The sequence below is a fragment of the Triturus cristatus genome, chromosome 5_1 (assembly GCF_964204655.1).
Source record: "Triturus cristatus chromosome 5_1, aTriCri1.1, whole genome shotgun sequence".
In the NCBI taxonomy this organism is placed as follows: Eukaryota; Metazoa; Chordata; class Amphibia; order Caudata; family Salamandridae; genus Triturus; species Triturus cristatus.
In genome coordinates, this window is record NC_140587.1 from 615,577,016 (window position 1) to 615,594,375 (window position 17,360).

Below are 17,360 nucleotides of genomic sequence, written 5' to 3' on the forward strand. Positions count from 1 at the left end.
AAAGAAGAATTGCACTGGAGACTAGGTGGAGGTTGTGAAGTTCACAGAACTGAAATATGCTGACAAACTGGAAACTGGTGTTCTTATCCATCATGCAACGTGTAATAGTTCTTTAATGTGAGATATGTTCACAGCAATTAACTATTGGGAATACGTGAGTTGTACTACTATTGAAATTGAAGTAGTGTTGGATATGAGATGACAATATGATCATCATGTGACATGTCCACTGTGCTGAAGAGAACACTTTTGTCACATCTCGTATGAACTTAGCTGGCAATGGCTACAAGCCATTCGAGTGACTTTCAACTAGTATGTAGGCCCTTTATTTATTGGACTAAAATGGCTAGTACGATTGCTGCCATTGGCTGAACTGGTCGAAAGTCACTAGCATTCGCTTTTCAAGAATACATGCCTGAAATGTCGTCAAACAGTTGCCTATTGAGTTATATGGAATCAAACTACGATTCAGGAATAAAACTTGACCAATTATAAAACTGGTACCTATACCTTTAATATCGATTCTAAATGCTTCCTATGCATACTGCTCAGTGGCTCCACGGTTTGTGACGTTTTCAGCCAGCTTTGTTTTTAGGAAAAGAAAGATAACAATCTAGAACTATGTCCCGTGTATAGGATTTGAAAATAAAACCCTTCATGTGCCTGAGTGCAGCAATAACTCAAAGGCAAGGGATGAATGTGGGGCCGCTGAACAGCAGAGTTTGCAGGTATATACTGTGGGATCGTAGATGTGTCGACTGGGAACCACCTCTAAGTTATTTTCGCCTTGTAACGTTTATTGTAATCACCCTTTGGTATTTTGAACCTCTACCATCATAGAATCAACAAGCTGTTGTGTGTCGGCCTTAGTAAGCATGCTAACATTCCCCATCATATACAGGAGTTACAAGTTGCATGACCCCCCGAGGAGAATGATGTAAAAAGGAAAGACTCAGGCTGGTAAATGCTCTATTGACTGTTCTTGTCTAGTGACTATGACGAGGAGAAGAATGACGTCCATCTTCTCTCAAACAAGGAGGCTCACTGCCACTTTTCTAGTCCAGTGTGTCCTGTAATAGAACCCTGTTTCTTCAGAATTAGCTAAGGCTGTGATGATTCCCTGGCCGAAATTGAAATTACACCAGTGTAATTTGCGTAATTTGGTGAATTTTGTATTATGCTTGTTATGTGAAATTCCCAAAAGTATGCCATTACACCACCTCATGAAATGTTACTGTCCTTCAAGCCAAAATGATAGCTCGGGCGCGCAGGAACAACTAAAGGCCAAGTGTTTTTTATTTGTGGCAAGTGTGTTTTTGTGATATTTTTCTTAGCGTGAGGTGCATCTATACAGCACTAATGACGGATTTGTGTAATTACGCACATTTTTTATAAATTTCCCGGAAAGCAGATGACATGAATTTGCACACCCTTAGCTAAAGCACAGATTTATGCATAGTTTAGTTTGATTCTTATGTAAAGTGCTCTAATAACCTTGGGAAAAGTTTGCACTTTATAAAACTTCAGCAAAAATAAAATCAAAGGAGTATACACAAAATCATAATTATAAATAGAACATGCATATATACAAATATGCATGTCGAGATAGGTCCCCAAATATACATGTGATAAGCAAACACCCTCCCCAGTACATAATTGTATACATTCTCATCCTTAAAGGCACACACACACACAGCTTTCTTTAGGTAGAGATTTACACCAACAAGGTAGTGTATCTAAATGTTGCAATACTTATTTAACTTATTATGAAGTTCAGCAAATGTACATAAGTATTAGGTTAGAGCATATTTCTGACTCTTTTCAGTCTTGAAAGTGGAATGTGAGGGGGTCATGAATGACTTTGTGAATGGGTGTCTTGGAACACCCTTAATCCCACCCGTTGAGCTCTCCACTCGAGTAAATGGTTTTATGTCTGACAGGAACCCCTTTGTGAATGTATGGCGGAGTAACTGAGGTAAAGTTGATCATAAATGTGTTCTATTTAAATTATAATTTATTTAAAAATACTGTTATTTTAATTTTTAATTGAAGGAAATATATTGTGGCTCATTATCAATTTGAACATCAACATTATTTTTAAAAAAAACATCTAACAATTCATGTATCTATTTACATATTTAATCTAGATTGGGGCACATTTTTAACTCTATCCAGACTGGAAAGGAGAATTTGATAAGTTTGTGAAGAGATAACCATATCTTTAGACACCCCCAATCCTATCTTTGAGACCGCAACACAAGTGAATGTGTTTACTCATGACAGGAACCCCTTTGTGAATTCCTGGCTTGTGTAATTTGAGGTATATTGTGTCATTAACCTATATTTATGATGAACCAATGACAACATAATAATCATAGGTGAAATCAATCTACACTGGAATGCTTAGAAAGGTACATTCATCCAATCCTTAAATGTATTCTTACTCAGTAAAGACCATATCCAACACTGCAAAAGACAAATGCATAACAGAGGTGCAGCCCTTGACAACATCATAGCCCACAACGAAGCAGTAAATATTGATAACATCCTTCCAGTTGACAGGTCAGATCACCACATCATTCTGTTTAAAATCAACCAAGCAGAAATACCCCGAATTCACACTCAGAAAACTATCCAACATTCTTGCAACGTAAATCAGATTCCCCTAGCTGATCTGGAAGGAAGAATATCATCTCAACTCTCCCATCCCACGGATAACCTCTTAAAAATTAAACTTACAACTCACTATAACTCAACAATGACAGCTATCCTAAACTAAATAGCTCCGGTAAACACAAAAAAATCAGCAATACCCCCTTGAGATCATGGTTCAACCAAGACCTCAACTCTGAAAGAAGTCAACTTAGAGCTCCAGAAAGACTTTGGAGACTGAATCCTTCCTTAACCCATCTTCAACAGCTGAGAGAGGAATGCAGGAACTACAAAAAACGTGTTGTTAAGGAAAAAGCCAAATTCTTCCTTAGAGTACTAGATAAAACCAAAAAACACCCAAAGGTACTCTTCAAACAACAAACCACTAAACCAGCAAAAAAGGAATCCTCACGTCTCCAAAGAACATTGTGACAATTTTTTTAAAATTAAACTGATAAAATCGCAAAGATCAAGCTCTCTCTAATCCACCACTCCCAGCCAATCACACAAATCTCTCCCCTCCACTCCCTCCGTACTCCCAAACATCAGACCCCCTCCCTGAACCCACAGAATGCAATCTAATTCTAGGATCCCACACAACTCCAAAGAGCTGGAAGACATTTAACCCACTCACAGAGGAGGACATCTCAAAGATGATTGCGAAATCCATACACTCTCCCAGCCTTCTGAGAGAAAAGTCTCAACCACTTCCTAAACCCTCCCTGGACTAAGATAATGAACATATCACTGAGCAATGGGGTAAGGCCTGCTGTCTCAAACAAGGACAAGCCAACCGCTTGCTAAAAAAATAGATGCTGACCCGGCGGACCTCAACAACTTCAGGTCCATCTCCAACCTTTCCTTCTCTGCAAAAATTCTTGAAAAATGTGTTCTCTCTCAACTCAATCAGCAATCTTCTTGACTCATTTCAATCAGGTTTCGGGAACGGTTACAGCATGGAAACAGTTATTCTGACTATAGCAGATGACATACACAAATCCCTAGAGGCTGATAAATGCTTCCTACTCATCCACCTAGACTTGTCAGTGGCCTTTGACACAGTCGCCCACGAGTTGCTACTAAAATCCCTCCATAAACAGATCAGAGCTGACGGCTTGACTTTGAAATGTTTTGCCTTTACCTACATAACCACCACCATCAAGTAAAAATAAACACCGCAATATAAGAGATCTCTGCCATAACCCGGAGTGTCCACCAAGGTTCAGTGCTCTCACCTACACACTTCAACATTTACATGAAACCCCTCACCACCATGCTCAAACAAGCTAACATTCCATATCACCTTTATGCTAACAACACCCAGCTCTACTTAGAAAAATCCTCACCAGAGGACATAAGATGACTAAATACTACACTGATAAAGTTCAAAACTGGTTAACAGACAACCACCTGAAACTCAACTAAGAAAAGACGGAAATCCTCCTCCCAACAAACAAGGTATAGACCACCCAAGTCGAAGAATGGATAAATACCATTGACGGTCTATACTGCAAACTGACTCTGGATGATTACGGCAAATCCCTGGGGATCACCCTGGACCCAAGTCTGAGCATGAACTCACACATAAAGAATACAGCAACCGAAAACAACAACAACCTAAACCTCCTACATAAAGTCAAGACTTTCATCCCCCAGAATGATCTAATAGCTGCCATCCAAGCTTTGGTTGTTTCACGACTGGACTACGGAAATGCCACCCTCAGTGGCACTGCAGAGTCACACCAACTCCATTAAGAGTCAGACTAAATGCAGCAGCAAGGATGGTCCCTGGAATAAAGTATAATGACCTCATCTCCCCCTCACTGAAAAACTGCCTGTCTCACTCACAAAGTTCTTCATACAAGGAAACCAGCCTACCTTGCTTCCAAACTCACAAAGGCAGGGCAGACAAGAAACTTAAGGAGCTTCAGCACTATCCTTCTCATCGTCCCGAAAAAGCACAAACAAAAAGCCCTAACAAGCTCTTTCTCGGGCAATGCCCCCAACATGTGGAACTCCCTCCCAGTAAATATCAGAACAAACCCCCAAAAGACATTGAAAAGATCTTCTTCTCAATCAGCAACTCGTGCTCTAACGCCCATCACACAACCTGAATCGCAACTGAATCCTCATCTTCAAGTTTCACATTATTGTATGTCTCTCATCAGGAATTGCTGTGATCTGACTTTATAAAGACTCTATTCTGTAACCTGTTCTCTGTAACCGATGTGACTTTAAATAGACCCTACTCTGTAACCTATTTTTACGCAACTCTATCTTTGACAATGTTTTACAATCAAATGTTCGTAAAATGCTGTGGAGTCTTGCCAGCACTATATAAAATTCTTTAAATAAAAATAAAATAAATAAATATTGCTTGAATTTGCATCTGTGTTGCGATAATGTTCAGTGATTTGGCTACCATGTATTTTTGACTGCCCTGTTACATGTGATCGATGGTACTAAATGCTGCTTCACCTCACAGTTGTCCCATCACTGGTAACTGACAGATAAAGGTTGGAGGTGAAAAGATGCAGAATCCATTGAGAGTAACCTATGACTGCAGTGGTAATGCTTCACAGCAATGGATAGTACCACTGCTTAATGAGGGTTTTAGTACAGTGATCAGTAGGCAAGACTGGATGGCATAATTGCACTGCGCCACCATGCTATAGTCATAAGAAGTGCCCACAAATCTCAGACTAAATACCCCCACTGTTCCCCTTTATACTTAAATATGCCCTGCAGGAAAGGAATCCCCAAACCAATTCATGGGTATGAGCTAGGGAAGCTGTGTGAGTGATGAAGCGGATGCCTTTTGTTGTTCCTCTGCTGTGCTACCTACCAGCATGTCACCTGCCAGCCAATGTATGAAAGCCCTATTTATTCCTCTCTTGACACTGGACATTCCTTCACTGACCACTTGTGGGGCCTCCCATATTGTGACAGCAAAAGAAAGTTGGTAAAGTTGCCTTTAGAAAAATGTCCTAAACTGGTGCAAATTGGTGGATTAGCAGTTTCCCCACCAAAGACTGTGTCCAGTGGCCTTTCACTTCAGCTTTAGGCTCAGTTGTTCTTGATGCTGATTGCCGTCAGTGTTTTTCATGACCAATTTAATTCACACAGACCAATCAGTATGACAGCACTTTCGCAGACTAAGCAGTTAAGAGGGTGGGGATTTAATTCCAGTCCTTCAGCTATTTTAACAGTAATCCTTGTAATTGCTCTTGAAGTTATATATTTTTACATTTTTAGCTCATTTTTGTGATGGATATATAAAAAATACTTAAATCAACAACCTGTACAACATATTTGTAACTCCATACAACTGAATGTGTGCAGGCTTGCTGTTTTCCACAGTCATGTCTCAGTCCTCACAGTTCTCGTTTTCAAGGCAGCAACTTCTTTGTGGGAGGGCACCTCCAGCTCCCCTCCTCAGCAGCCCTCTCCATACCTTAGGGCAAATTTTGCATATTTCAATGGTGTGGGCCTGGGTGGATTTCAGGCTGATTTTGCCTTAGCTTATTCCTCAGATACTGATCCCTCCATATACTTTAAATAGACAAGTGTCAACAGGAAGGTGGGCTGGAAGAGGGAGTGTTCTGTTGGGGCATGTAAAACAAGGCCTCCCTAACTACCTGTCAACTGGTGGAGGGGGTCAGTCCCTGTTCATACATGACTATGACCAGGTATCATCTAGACATCAATGGCCCACAAACGTCTAACTGTAAAGATGTCCACAGTGCATCAAGCAAGTCAAACAGCTGTGTGTGATGGATTGCCAGAACTCTGGCAAATATGTTTGGTGCTCTCAACCATGGCATATAACCTCAGGAACCACCCATTCTCCAGACATAGAGTTTTTGTGATAGTCACTTCTTCGCAGCTTGTCTGTGCAACATTGTGGGGCAAAATGAGTTCCACATAATAAGAAACCAATCATTATCAATGACATTTACTTTCTTAAAATACTTTAGATCTTCCACATTAGCTCTCAGGATATTTCCATACATAATTAACTCTCGATTTCCTCTGCTGTTCACTGTTTAAAGGGCTATCCATTTCTTTTTCCTTTGCAAGTGACTGTTGTACCACATTTATGGGATTGATTGGAGCATTATGAAGTTGATGGATTCTTTGTATAGTTATGGATGAGTGGTAGTGTGAGGCAGGGTGTGCTTTGACATATAGTCTGTGGAATTATATTATTTTGCTTATTTAGGAATTATATTGAAATCACACTCCATTAGTACAACTCTCCACCATTTGATGTGGGGAAACCTCTTAGGTTTCAGGTAGCCATGTATAATTAGAAGCGCTTAGTGGTTTGTTACAATGGTGAACAGTTTTTCACAGAGAAACATGTTTTGCTGCCCACAGGCATAAACCACCACCAAACTTTCCTTGTCTATTTGCTTGCAAGCATGTCTATGTCAGTGAAACTTTTGTTACCATAAAATATATCACCTTCCATATCGCATACAAGCCAGGTGTCTGCTCTGTCTGAATTGAAACTAGCCTCACCAGCACTGGCACCTCAAGCACTCTTTAGCTCTTTTGCTAGGGCCATTCCCTGCAGATATATTGATAGGGCCAATGTTTGCTGTATGATCTGCGCTGGCTGTAATATCCTTTAGCATTTGAGGCACTGTTTGTTTTTTGAGAGTCTACTCAAACATTATGTCTCACTTTCTAACTTCTCTTAGTCAAATATTTGTGGAAGCAAAATCCAAGATATAAATGGATTCAGGAAATGACCATATATATACGTGGTGAACTCCCATATATTTGTCCTGTCTGTTTTTGCTGACTTTAGAACTCTGTGCTGTTTACACCTGTTAACCAGTAGTAAAGTGCCAGTGTCCGCCTTTAAACATGGTCAAATTTGGCAATATTTAACTTACCTCTGAATCACTAGTATATGGCTCCAGATCAGATATACCCAAGGCCTATAAGTTAAATGCCCCTAGTGGACTGCAGCACCTATTGTGCCATCCACTACAGTGGGAGTGCAAACATGACTTCAGGTCTACAATTGTAGCCTGACTGTAGCACTGTAAAACTGCAATTCTAATAAACCCTTTTGACAAGTCACCTTCCTTTTAAATATTAATATTTCACCCATGTGTTGACCTTATTGTCCACGAGGCAGAATGCATAGTATTTAAAATTATATAATATAGAAAGTTCATGTCAACATGTCCTCACAGTGACAAGCATCCAAAAACTTTTCTCACGGTATGAAAGCAGGCTGATCCATAGAGAAACACTGGGAATAAATATTAACTCTGCTATCTCAGGGTAGAGACAGGCTAGAAATAAGATTCAACAATCTTTTTAATGTTTATCAAAATCCCAATTTAAATATTAAATCAGATTTGTATAAATATTAACAAAAAGTCACTTTTAGAAAGTTACTTTTCCCCTGCCCAAAGCTTCTGGAAGCTAATTTGCTTTACAATCCAGCTGCAGTCCTCTGAGTGTTCAAGTCCTAAATGATGAGTGGAAACTGCTCCCAGAGCGGAGACAAAGGCCTGGGTGTTGGGAGTTGTTTTTGTTCCTTTGGCAGGATGAGTATTTGGGATTTGCCCAGAAACTTTATTTATTTTAAAGGGGCCCCCTGTCACAGGCAGATGTCAAATGACACCTGGGCAAATCCCTTCTTTTCTTCTTCCAGTCAGGCAGTTTCTTGTCCCATTGGGAGGGGAGCTGCCCTCGGAACATGTTGGAGGGACCACAGAGCAGGTGCTGCTCATTACCGTGGCCACACCTCTGGGTGGGCACACAGGCTCTGCAAAATCGGGAGAAGGGATTTAGGCAGAGAGGGGCACTGTGGGACTGTTTGCAGTAGGATACACAGGAACTCCTGTAAAAGTGGGTAGGGTTACTTTCAGGATTTTTTACCCCATTGTTTAGGGAGTGGCAAGGAGTCACGTCCACCCACAAGCTAGTTCCAGGCCTAAATGTGGCATCCCCTGGTAGCCTCATCGGAACTCTGTCTGGACCTGAGGAAGAATAGAAGTCTGAACCTGCTGTCTGTGACTTGAGGGACTAGGATTGCCCCCTCTAATACCCAGAATTAAGAAGTGGACTCCAAGGGTCATAAGGCTTACCTCCTCTTCAAGCTACAGAGATACAACAATCTACAAGAGGCCTTTACTGCAACTACCCAGCTGACCAGTTCCAATTGGAGCTGCCCTGAACCCTTCTGTTGGCCTCTGCTGTAGTGTGCCCTGACCCACAAGTGCTGTTCCTGAGGTCCTGAATCCTTGTCTGTGTCTGGCCGGACTTCTCATACCACTCTTATTTCAAGGCTTCCGAAAGACTAGGACAAACCCGCCAAGCTGATCCAACCAAGGTGCTTTGCCTCATTGCTGAAGATTCAGGTTTCTCCCAGTCAGAGCTTCTTCACAGCAGCAATCTGATTAAGCAGGACCTTCGTGGAGAAGGTATCCAGCCTCATGGAGCTCTCTGTGGCTGCAGTCTGCAACTTTGCCCTGCAAAAGAATTCAAAGCTCCAAAAAAGTTACTGTGTAAACATAAAAATCTTGACTGAGTGATGGCACAAAATGTATCTCGCCAGCGAGAAACCATCTTGCGAATCTCAAATTTCTACCGCTCTGAGGTTTCCTGCCAAAAGCCAACTGCTTCACCAGGACCACATCCAATGGCTATCCAACCTTGTGGAGCCCTTCAAAGCTACCCCTCTGAGGATTTTGAACTTTCTTTTTTGAGACTAACTCTCAATGTCCGGGGATGACCCATGCAGTTGCCCTCAAACCACACCTAGGTCCTGGACTGCAGTGACCAGTTGATTGGGATTGAAGCATAACTCTTTTTGGTGCTATTTTATTTAATACTTTAAAAATTAATATCTCAGTTTCCCCTTATTGGAGTTTTGTCATTTTGGGCTAATTGACTAATTAAAGTTTACTCTATTTTGCTAATTTAGTTTGGGATTTATATGTTGTTTTAAATGGTTCACTCTTTTGATACTGCCTAAACGCTTTACATGTTGCCCTTAGCCATAGGCACCAGGAAGTTGAGCCCAGGTTAATTTAGTTACTTTGAGCCTGGTTTGCCCTGACAAGGATTGTGATTGTTGCTTGATGTGGGTAGCCACCCCCCTCAACTAACAACCCAATTTATTATATATGTATAGTAGCTTGCCATTCACAGAATGAGGCACGACAACTGGAAGTGAGTACTTATTTCTATGTGGATCCACTTTCACAAGAGCACGTTGCATTCTCCTTTCAGACAACTGTGGCCAAAGAACCTCAACTCCCTATTGTCAAACCACATTTACAGGGGTTCTGTGGGGTAAACCACTCATTCTAAAGCCACGTGCATTTCCTCCTTTATGTGATTATGTTCTTTCAATGTCTTTTCAAAGACTGGGAACCATCACAATAGTGAAAGCAGAATTCACTTCCTATTACTCTCATAAATCTTTCTGCAGATGATTCAATGTCAATATTAGATCACTTGTTTTGAAATAGCCACATGCGAGCTGAGAATGTGTCAAAGGGTCATGAGAGGAGCTCTAGATCAGGCTAGTGATATTCTTCGGAAAAGTTCAACTTGAAAAAGATTTCAGCACCTTTTAAAGAGATAAATACTTGAACCTCAATGTCTTACTCTTCTCCTTGTTTGGCTGTTGTACGTCCTTTCTCAGGGACACCAATGCTGTTGGAGTTGTCACACATTCAGTGATCTCATGGCAATGACTATGGTTGCGAGTATCTTTGTTGATCTGTTGTTGTGGGTGAGACTGTATGCAGTGATGGCTTTGTGCCACAGGGTACATTTAACTATTGATATGGAGTGTGGTGAAAGTGTTTTTGAACTTTCTCACTCCTAAATAGATTTTGGGAAATTTCATCATCATTCTATGAGTATTGTGTACAATAAAAGTCAGTCTCATATGATCTACAAGTGGTTCAGTGATTGCATTTAGGAGATGGGCAAAAAGTCTATTTTTAAATGGCTTGCATCTCTTATTTTACTTGGCTCTCCATTGGAATATGTTAATATGTAAATGTCGGGCACTGACTTTTTTTTTGCTGTTAGATATGCATATGATGTTGCATGTTATTCTAGTATTTCAAGGGTGGTTATGAACCAGTTGCAGCATCAGCCTCATCCGGCTGGAAATAATAAATGCCAAGCCTTCTCCTGTTATGCTCCGGTGACCTTAAACTCTCTTTCTACCAAACTGTGTTACACTCGCTCACTCAGAGAATACCCTGCTCTTCAATCAACACCTCATCCAATGGAATGTTCTGGATGATGTACACCAGGGGCCATATTATCAAAACTGCGCTGAGGGCACAACTGGCGTGTGCACACATTTTCTGTGCTTCTGGGGCACCCTAATATAACAGAAGGGGCCTTTCAGCATTGGCCCAATCCAAAGGTGGGGGTTCCCTCATTTGAATGAAAGTGTGGCCCAGAAAATATGGAAAATCTTTGCTTCTGCTCCTGTGCCATATTCCATGCAGATGCAAAGAGGCTGTCAGGAGTCACACCTGCAGTGCACCACATAGAGGTGGTGCACAGTCACCATGCCCTCCAAGGTTGCCCACTGAAAGGGGGAGAAGGTGCAGTCACTCACTGCACCTGTTTCCGAGGGATATCTGTCCCTCTTTTAAAAGTAGGATGCATTACTGCCTGCACAGTGAAACGCAGACCTGCAGCTTAAAACAGCTGCTCCACGTTTCACTAATGCCCTGCCCTCAGGGCTGGTGTTAGTCTCCAGCTGTTACAGGGCATAGTGACCGAGTCTGCTCTGCATCTGCTCCGCACAGTTATGGGTGCGCCAGGCCACACACCAATACCCATATCTATAATACGGACAAAGCTGGTAGTCCAGCTTCTTTTGCTTAATCCACTCGTCTGTCCCTCCTCTGAGCTCCTTACCCTTGGCACCACAATGTAAAGCAACTGGTTTGTTACATTGTAGCTTGGTTTGTACTATATTCATACTCATACATACCTACATATGCACACATGAAGAATACAGTGTTCACATTGGATTAGCACGTGCACTTCTACAGACATCGTGTGCAGGGAGTCTCGACTGATCCCATGACGTCATGTTAAGCCTCACTTCAGGTGAGTCACGCGATCGCCTCTCTTTTGCCTCCATTGTGCGCAGGTCTCTTTTAGAAATCTTATCTGGCTAGTCTAAGCACTGTGTGCATTTCCTAGAGATTGAAACATTCACTTTACATCTCTTTGTGGAATCCTTTTTCCAGTCACAGCTGACACATTTCTGGTCTACAGGTACAGCTACAGAGACGGTACATATTATCACCTTTGTGGCGAGCTTGACTTCTCCTTTCATTCCCTCTATACATTCACTTACTATTATTTTTATTGTTGTTGTTGTTTATTATTGTTATTGTTGTTTTGTTGCTGTTGTTGACAACAGCAACAATAATATTATTAATAATAAGAATAATAATAATAATAATAATAATAATAATAATAATAATAATAATAATAAGAAGAAGAAGAAGAAGAAGAAGAAGAAGAATAAAAGGGTATTCATTAAGCACAACACACGCTCGCCAGGAATGTCTTAACTAAGGGAGTGATTACGATGGCGGACGGACTTCATTGTTAAAGATGCACAGTTTACATTTACCTGAACTACGTGGTAGGCACCACGCAGTGCCTGCCACATGGTGCAGGAAATGTGGAGGGGCACCATAGGTGCTCCCCAAGTGTTACAAGAAGGTGCCCCTGCACAGTGGGCCCCAAAGTCAATCTCCACCAGGAACCGCCATTCAAAGGCTGGCTTGATGCAGCATTGTAATTTGGCGGACAGTGCCTGCTAGGCACCGCCACCATTCTACAGATGCGTGATGGGTCCACCAGGCAATCGTAACGATTGCCTGTGGCCAACCCATGGTGGACGGACTTTGCGTCTGCCAGCACACGGCCCACCATCGTAATATGGCAGGCAGAGAAGTGCTTCTCGATGGCGCCACCGCTTCACCGCCATCATAATCCGCCCTTAAATTCCTATTTCTGTTCAGATTTCTGTCTCTTTCACCTCCATCCCTCACCCATAAGCATGTGCACTGGCATCCTTAATGGCCACAGCTAGGATATGCAGTAGCATCAGTCAATCCTTCAAACCTGTAACAAGAGTGTTCTATCATTCTGAAAGGCTTGGCCCCAGCAATGTCACATTCTGGAAACTGCAGAGTGCATCCACAGTCCTCAGTTTAGTGTCGTTCTTACAAATGGTATGCTTGGAACCTGACCCCTTGAACCAAGTCTACAGAATGCATACTCTTTGTTTCTCTGTGGTCAAACCTTTCAGCTTGCAATGAGATCATTGTATAAAATACTCTTCTCTAGGGGAAAACAGTCCCACTTCATAATACTTGGAATGGTTTTTCACATAGCTTTTAAGTATTTTTCCAATTTCCATAAATAAATCTTCCACTGTTTACCTAATATCTGGGAGTCAAATATATTGCATGGTGGTGAGCTGCAGAACACAGCATAGTCCTTTCATTTTATGCAGGAAATGCGGAGTTGTGGATGGCTTTGGCTTGGATGAGGATTGGGTCTCAAGGCATAATCATAATATTCACAAAGTGCTCTGTTCCAGAGGGTGGGTCTGATTCACAAAGGTAAATTTACATATTTATGTCAGATTACGTTTGTTTTGGAGTTCACAAAACAGCATTTTAATACTAAGTTTATGAGTGTGGAGAATGAGCAGTCGCGGTGGAGAGCTCAATACACAAAAAGAAACTACATGAAGTTTTTATCTTCCATACTTTGACTGGGACTAATCCACTTGGTGAATCCAACCAGGTCTCCATTGCAGTCAATCTGAAACGGTGCCTACAGACCAGTGTAAGGCTTCCGTAGACTATCATTGGTGCGTGGTGCTTTTTGGCACTATTAAAATGAAAACAGCAAAAAATATACATATATATATATTCACTGAAAAAACCATAGGTTTCACACATGTTATAGTTAGCTGGACATTTTACTGATAAAAAACCAATGAAATTCCCCCGTTATAGTTACTGTAGGCAACTATAACTCACGCGACCGCAATCCTCTGCTGATGCTAATACTGTATTTAGACACTTATTTGCCCATGTCTTCTTCCATTAAATTTTAGCTATACATATATTACAAATATTTTTTTTTCATAAAGACACATATGTCATCAGCAGAGGATTACGGTCGCGTGAGTTATAGTTGCCTACAGTAACTATAACGGGGGAATTTCATTGGTTTTTTATCAGTAAAATGTCCAGCTAACTATAACATGTGTGAAACCTATGGTTTTTTCAGTGAATTAGCAAGGTTTTTTAAATGCTAATTCCTAACTATAACGTGTGTGAAACCTATGGTTTTTTCAGTTAATTTGTACGGTTTTTTAAATGCTAATTTATTTATGTATTATTTTTTATATATTTATTTTACAATAAACTACGTATTAAAAATTATTATTATTTTTTTTTTGGTTTTCACCCTGCGAATTATTTTTTTTTTTTTGTGTTTTTCAGGGTGCGCGCACTGTGCGCGCACCCCCGCGATTTTTAAAAAAAAAAATTTTTTTTTTGCCTTCGGGGTCCTTCAGGGACCCCCTGACAAAGGCTAGGGGGTCAGGAACTCTCTACCCTGCCCCCTTTTCACGTTCGCCACCTTCCTTTTTCACTCTCGCACTGAAAACAAACAAAATGGCGGCCGACACTTCCTGATTTCGACCGATTCGAACGTTGACTAACATGTAACCACCAATCAGAATTACGCTCGCGCACGTTAGGGTGCTCGCACGGTGCTCGCACGGTGCGCGCACCCTGCGCGCATATATATATATATATGCTTTTAAATGCTATTTTCTCCGGAAATACTGAACAGATTTACACCAGACCTACAAAAGGCACTTCCTTGACCTAGGGACTACCTCTCTGCCAAATTTTGAGTAATTCTGTTCAGCCGTTCGGGCTGTAGCTCGTTCTAAAGGTCCTATGGAAAAATGCATGGGAAAAACGCGTTTTGGGACCCCCCTTTTATCTCAGCCCCCGCTTGACGGATCCCCCCGAGACTTTCAGGGTAGGAGCGGAGCGTAGCGCCCCACCTATTTTGAGAAATTCGCGAGGATTCGTCGACCGGCGCCAAAGTTATTCAAAATAGAATGTTGAGGTTTTCCTATGGAAACGTGGTCCTAACTATAACTACCTACTGGCGACCGCCAGTAGGTAATATGGCTGCCCTTACAGAATTTCAGATTTTTGGCGTTATTTTAATATATAAATAAGAAAATGTTTCGACTGTTTACAACTCACATTCGTGGCATTTATTATATTTGCTTTTTCATATTTAGAAAGAAAAAACAAATATATAGATTGTCTGAATTTAAGGGTGTCTGCTTTGTTCCCTAACTACAAGGGATTATTAAATATTGTTTATTTTGCTTTTTAAAACATTTATACATTTAAAGACATATTTTGAAATTTAGAATTGAAAATGTTATTGTGTAAATTGACTTTTAATGAAAATGTAACTTCAGAAACTCACTTGAGGAGAGGGGGGGGGGGGTTATAAAAATAACATAGGTAAGTATTTCCCATGGTGTGTGATATGAAACATGTGGCCAAACAATATCACCTACCTCATAACCTTGCAATGTGTTACATTTTTTTTTAATGTTGGATTTATATTAATTGATATTAAACACTTGATTCTTTAAAAAAAAAAATTATTACCTTTGATTTTGTAAGGATTCAGTTGCTCTTCATTTAGCGCTTCTAGATAGAGACCTACACCTTGGAAGAGCAGGGATTGGCTATTTATACATTTTTCTGCCACCTCAGGTGTGAAGGCGCAATCACTGTGATTATGTCAATGGAAAGTTAACTCTAAATGGCTTCCAACCAAACCTGTGTTTGGGCATAAGAAAGAACTTGTGCTCACTGAAACACATGGGTGGGTGACGGTACCACTGCGAGCGCACCTGCATGGAACTCCATGGACAAAGCCTCCACACAGTGCAGCAAGTCAGAACAGCTGGGCCGGGACAGCTTTTGTGATGGTGCATTCTTGGGTGACTAGCAGAGTGGCACCACATAAGGTTGAATAGTTTGCCGACATTTTTATAATTCCCTTGCATCTCCTCTCTGGTCAGAGACAAGGAGGAGATATGAACCAAACACATTTTAGGCCACATGTACGTAGTTTTCTTTTGGTCGCAAATGGCCCGATTCTGTGAATTGGGCTGTTTTCGAACCGGAAAAATGCATTTTCCTCTATACCAAACCCATTTTGCGATTCGGTGACCTATTACCGAATCGCAAAATGAGTTAGCGATTCGGTATTAGGAAGGGGCATGTTAAGGGTGTCCCTTATTAATAGTGACTCGCAGTGCTATATACGAATGTTTTGTGATCTAAATGTGGGAGCAAAACATTTACATTTTACTGCCTACTTCAAGAAGTTGGTAACCCATTCCAAAATGGGAAGGGATCCCTACGGGAGACCCCTTCCCCTTTGTGAATGTATGCAAAAAACGTTTATACTCCTAAAAAATTAAATTGAATCATTTTAATTTCCTTTTTGAAACGCATCCCGTTTTCCTTTTAGGAAAACAGGCTGCATTTTTTTTTTAAGTTGCTTTATTTAAAAGCAAACACAGACATGGTGGTCTGCTGTCCTCAGAAGGCCACCATCCCTGTGTTTTTAGTGATTCCCAATGGATCACAAATTGTGACCTGGCTCATAAATATTGACAAGGTAGGTCAATTGCGAACCAATTAGAAATCACTAAATGTGTCCAGGACACATTAGTACATCGGTTTTTGCAATTTCCTAATGGCAAATCGCAAACAATTGCTATTAGGAAATCTAAAATGAAACCTATGTACATGTAGCCCCTTGAATTACTTTATTTCACTCTTGTAATACCACTGGCATGCTGCTAGCAGGCTGGTTGTAATAGGAAATGGCCTTTACAATGCGGGCTGAGCCATGCATGCCATTACCCTGCAAGCTCAACCATGCTTGCCTAACCACGCATATGCATGGTTAAGGCATATGCGAGATTCTGGAATGGGTTGGACTAGGAACAGAAAGGATCAGGAGAGGACGGGGAGAGATAAGTGGGGCTGTGGCTGGGTTTTTGGGGGGGTGGTGTCGTTTTTAGGGCTTGAGGGGTCAGGGCAGTTTTTAGGGCTTAGGGGGGTTGGGGTACTTTTTAGGGCTCCCGGGTCTTTTTTAGGGCTCAGGGGGGTCGAGACGTTTTTAGGGGTCAAGGGTTTCAGGGGAGTTTTAAGGGCTCAGGGTGGTGAGGTAGTTTTTAGAGCTCAGGGGGAGTCGGGTAATTATTAGAGTTTGTGAGGCCTTGGTTGTGAACTTTACTACACATATCCCTTTACTAGTCATGCCTTTACCACAAAATTGCATGGTAAAGGCAAGTGTGGCAAAGGCATGTGTGGTAAAGGAATGCGTTGTTCACACGCTTTCGTGGTTACGGCAAAGTTGTAAAGACATGCGGATTTTAGACATGCATGCCTCTATCAGACAACTGGTTGCAATACGCCTGTTCTTTGCTCTGTTTTCTTCTTGGCACCTACAAAAATAATGCATGTTCTCCATTCCCTACTATTTTCCCCCAAATTGAGTCCCTGACTTGTGTAATCAGACTGATTGTCCATCTGTCACTCATTTCA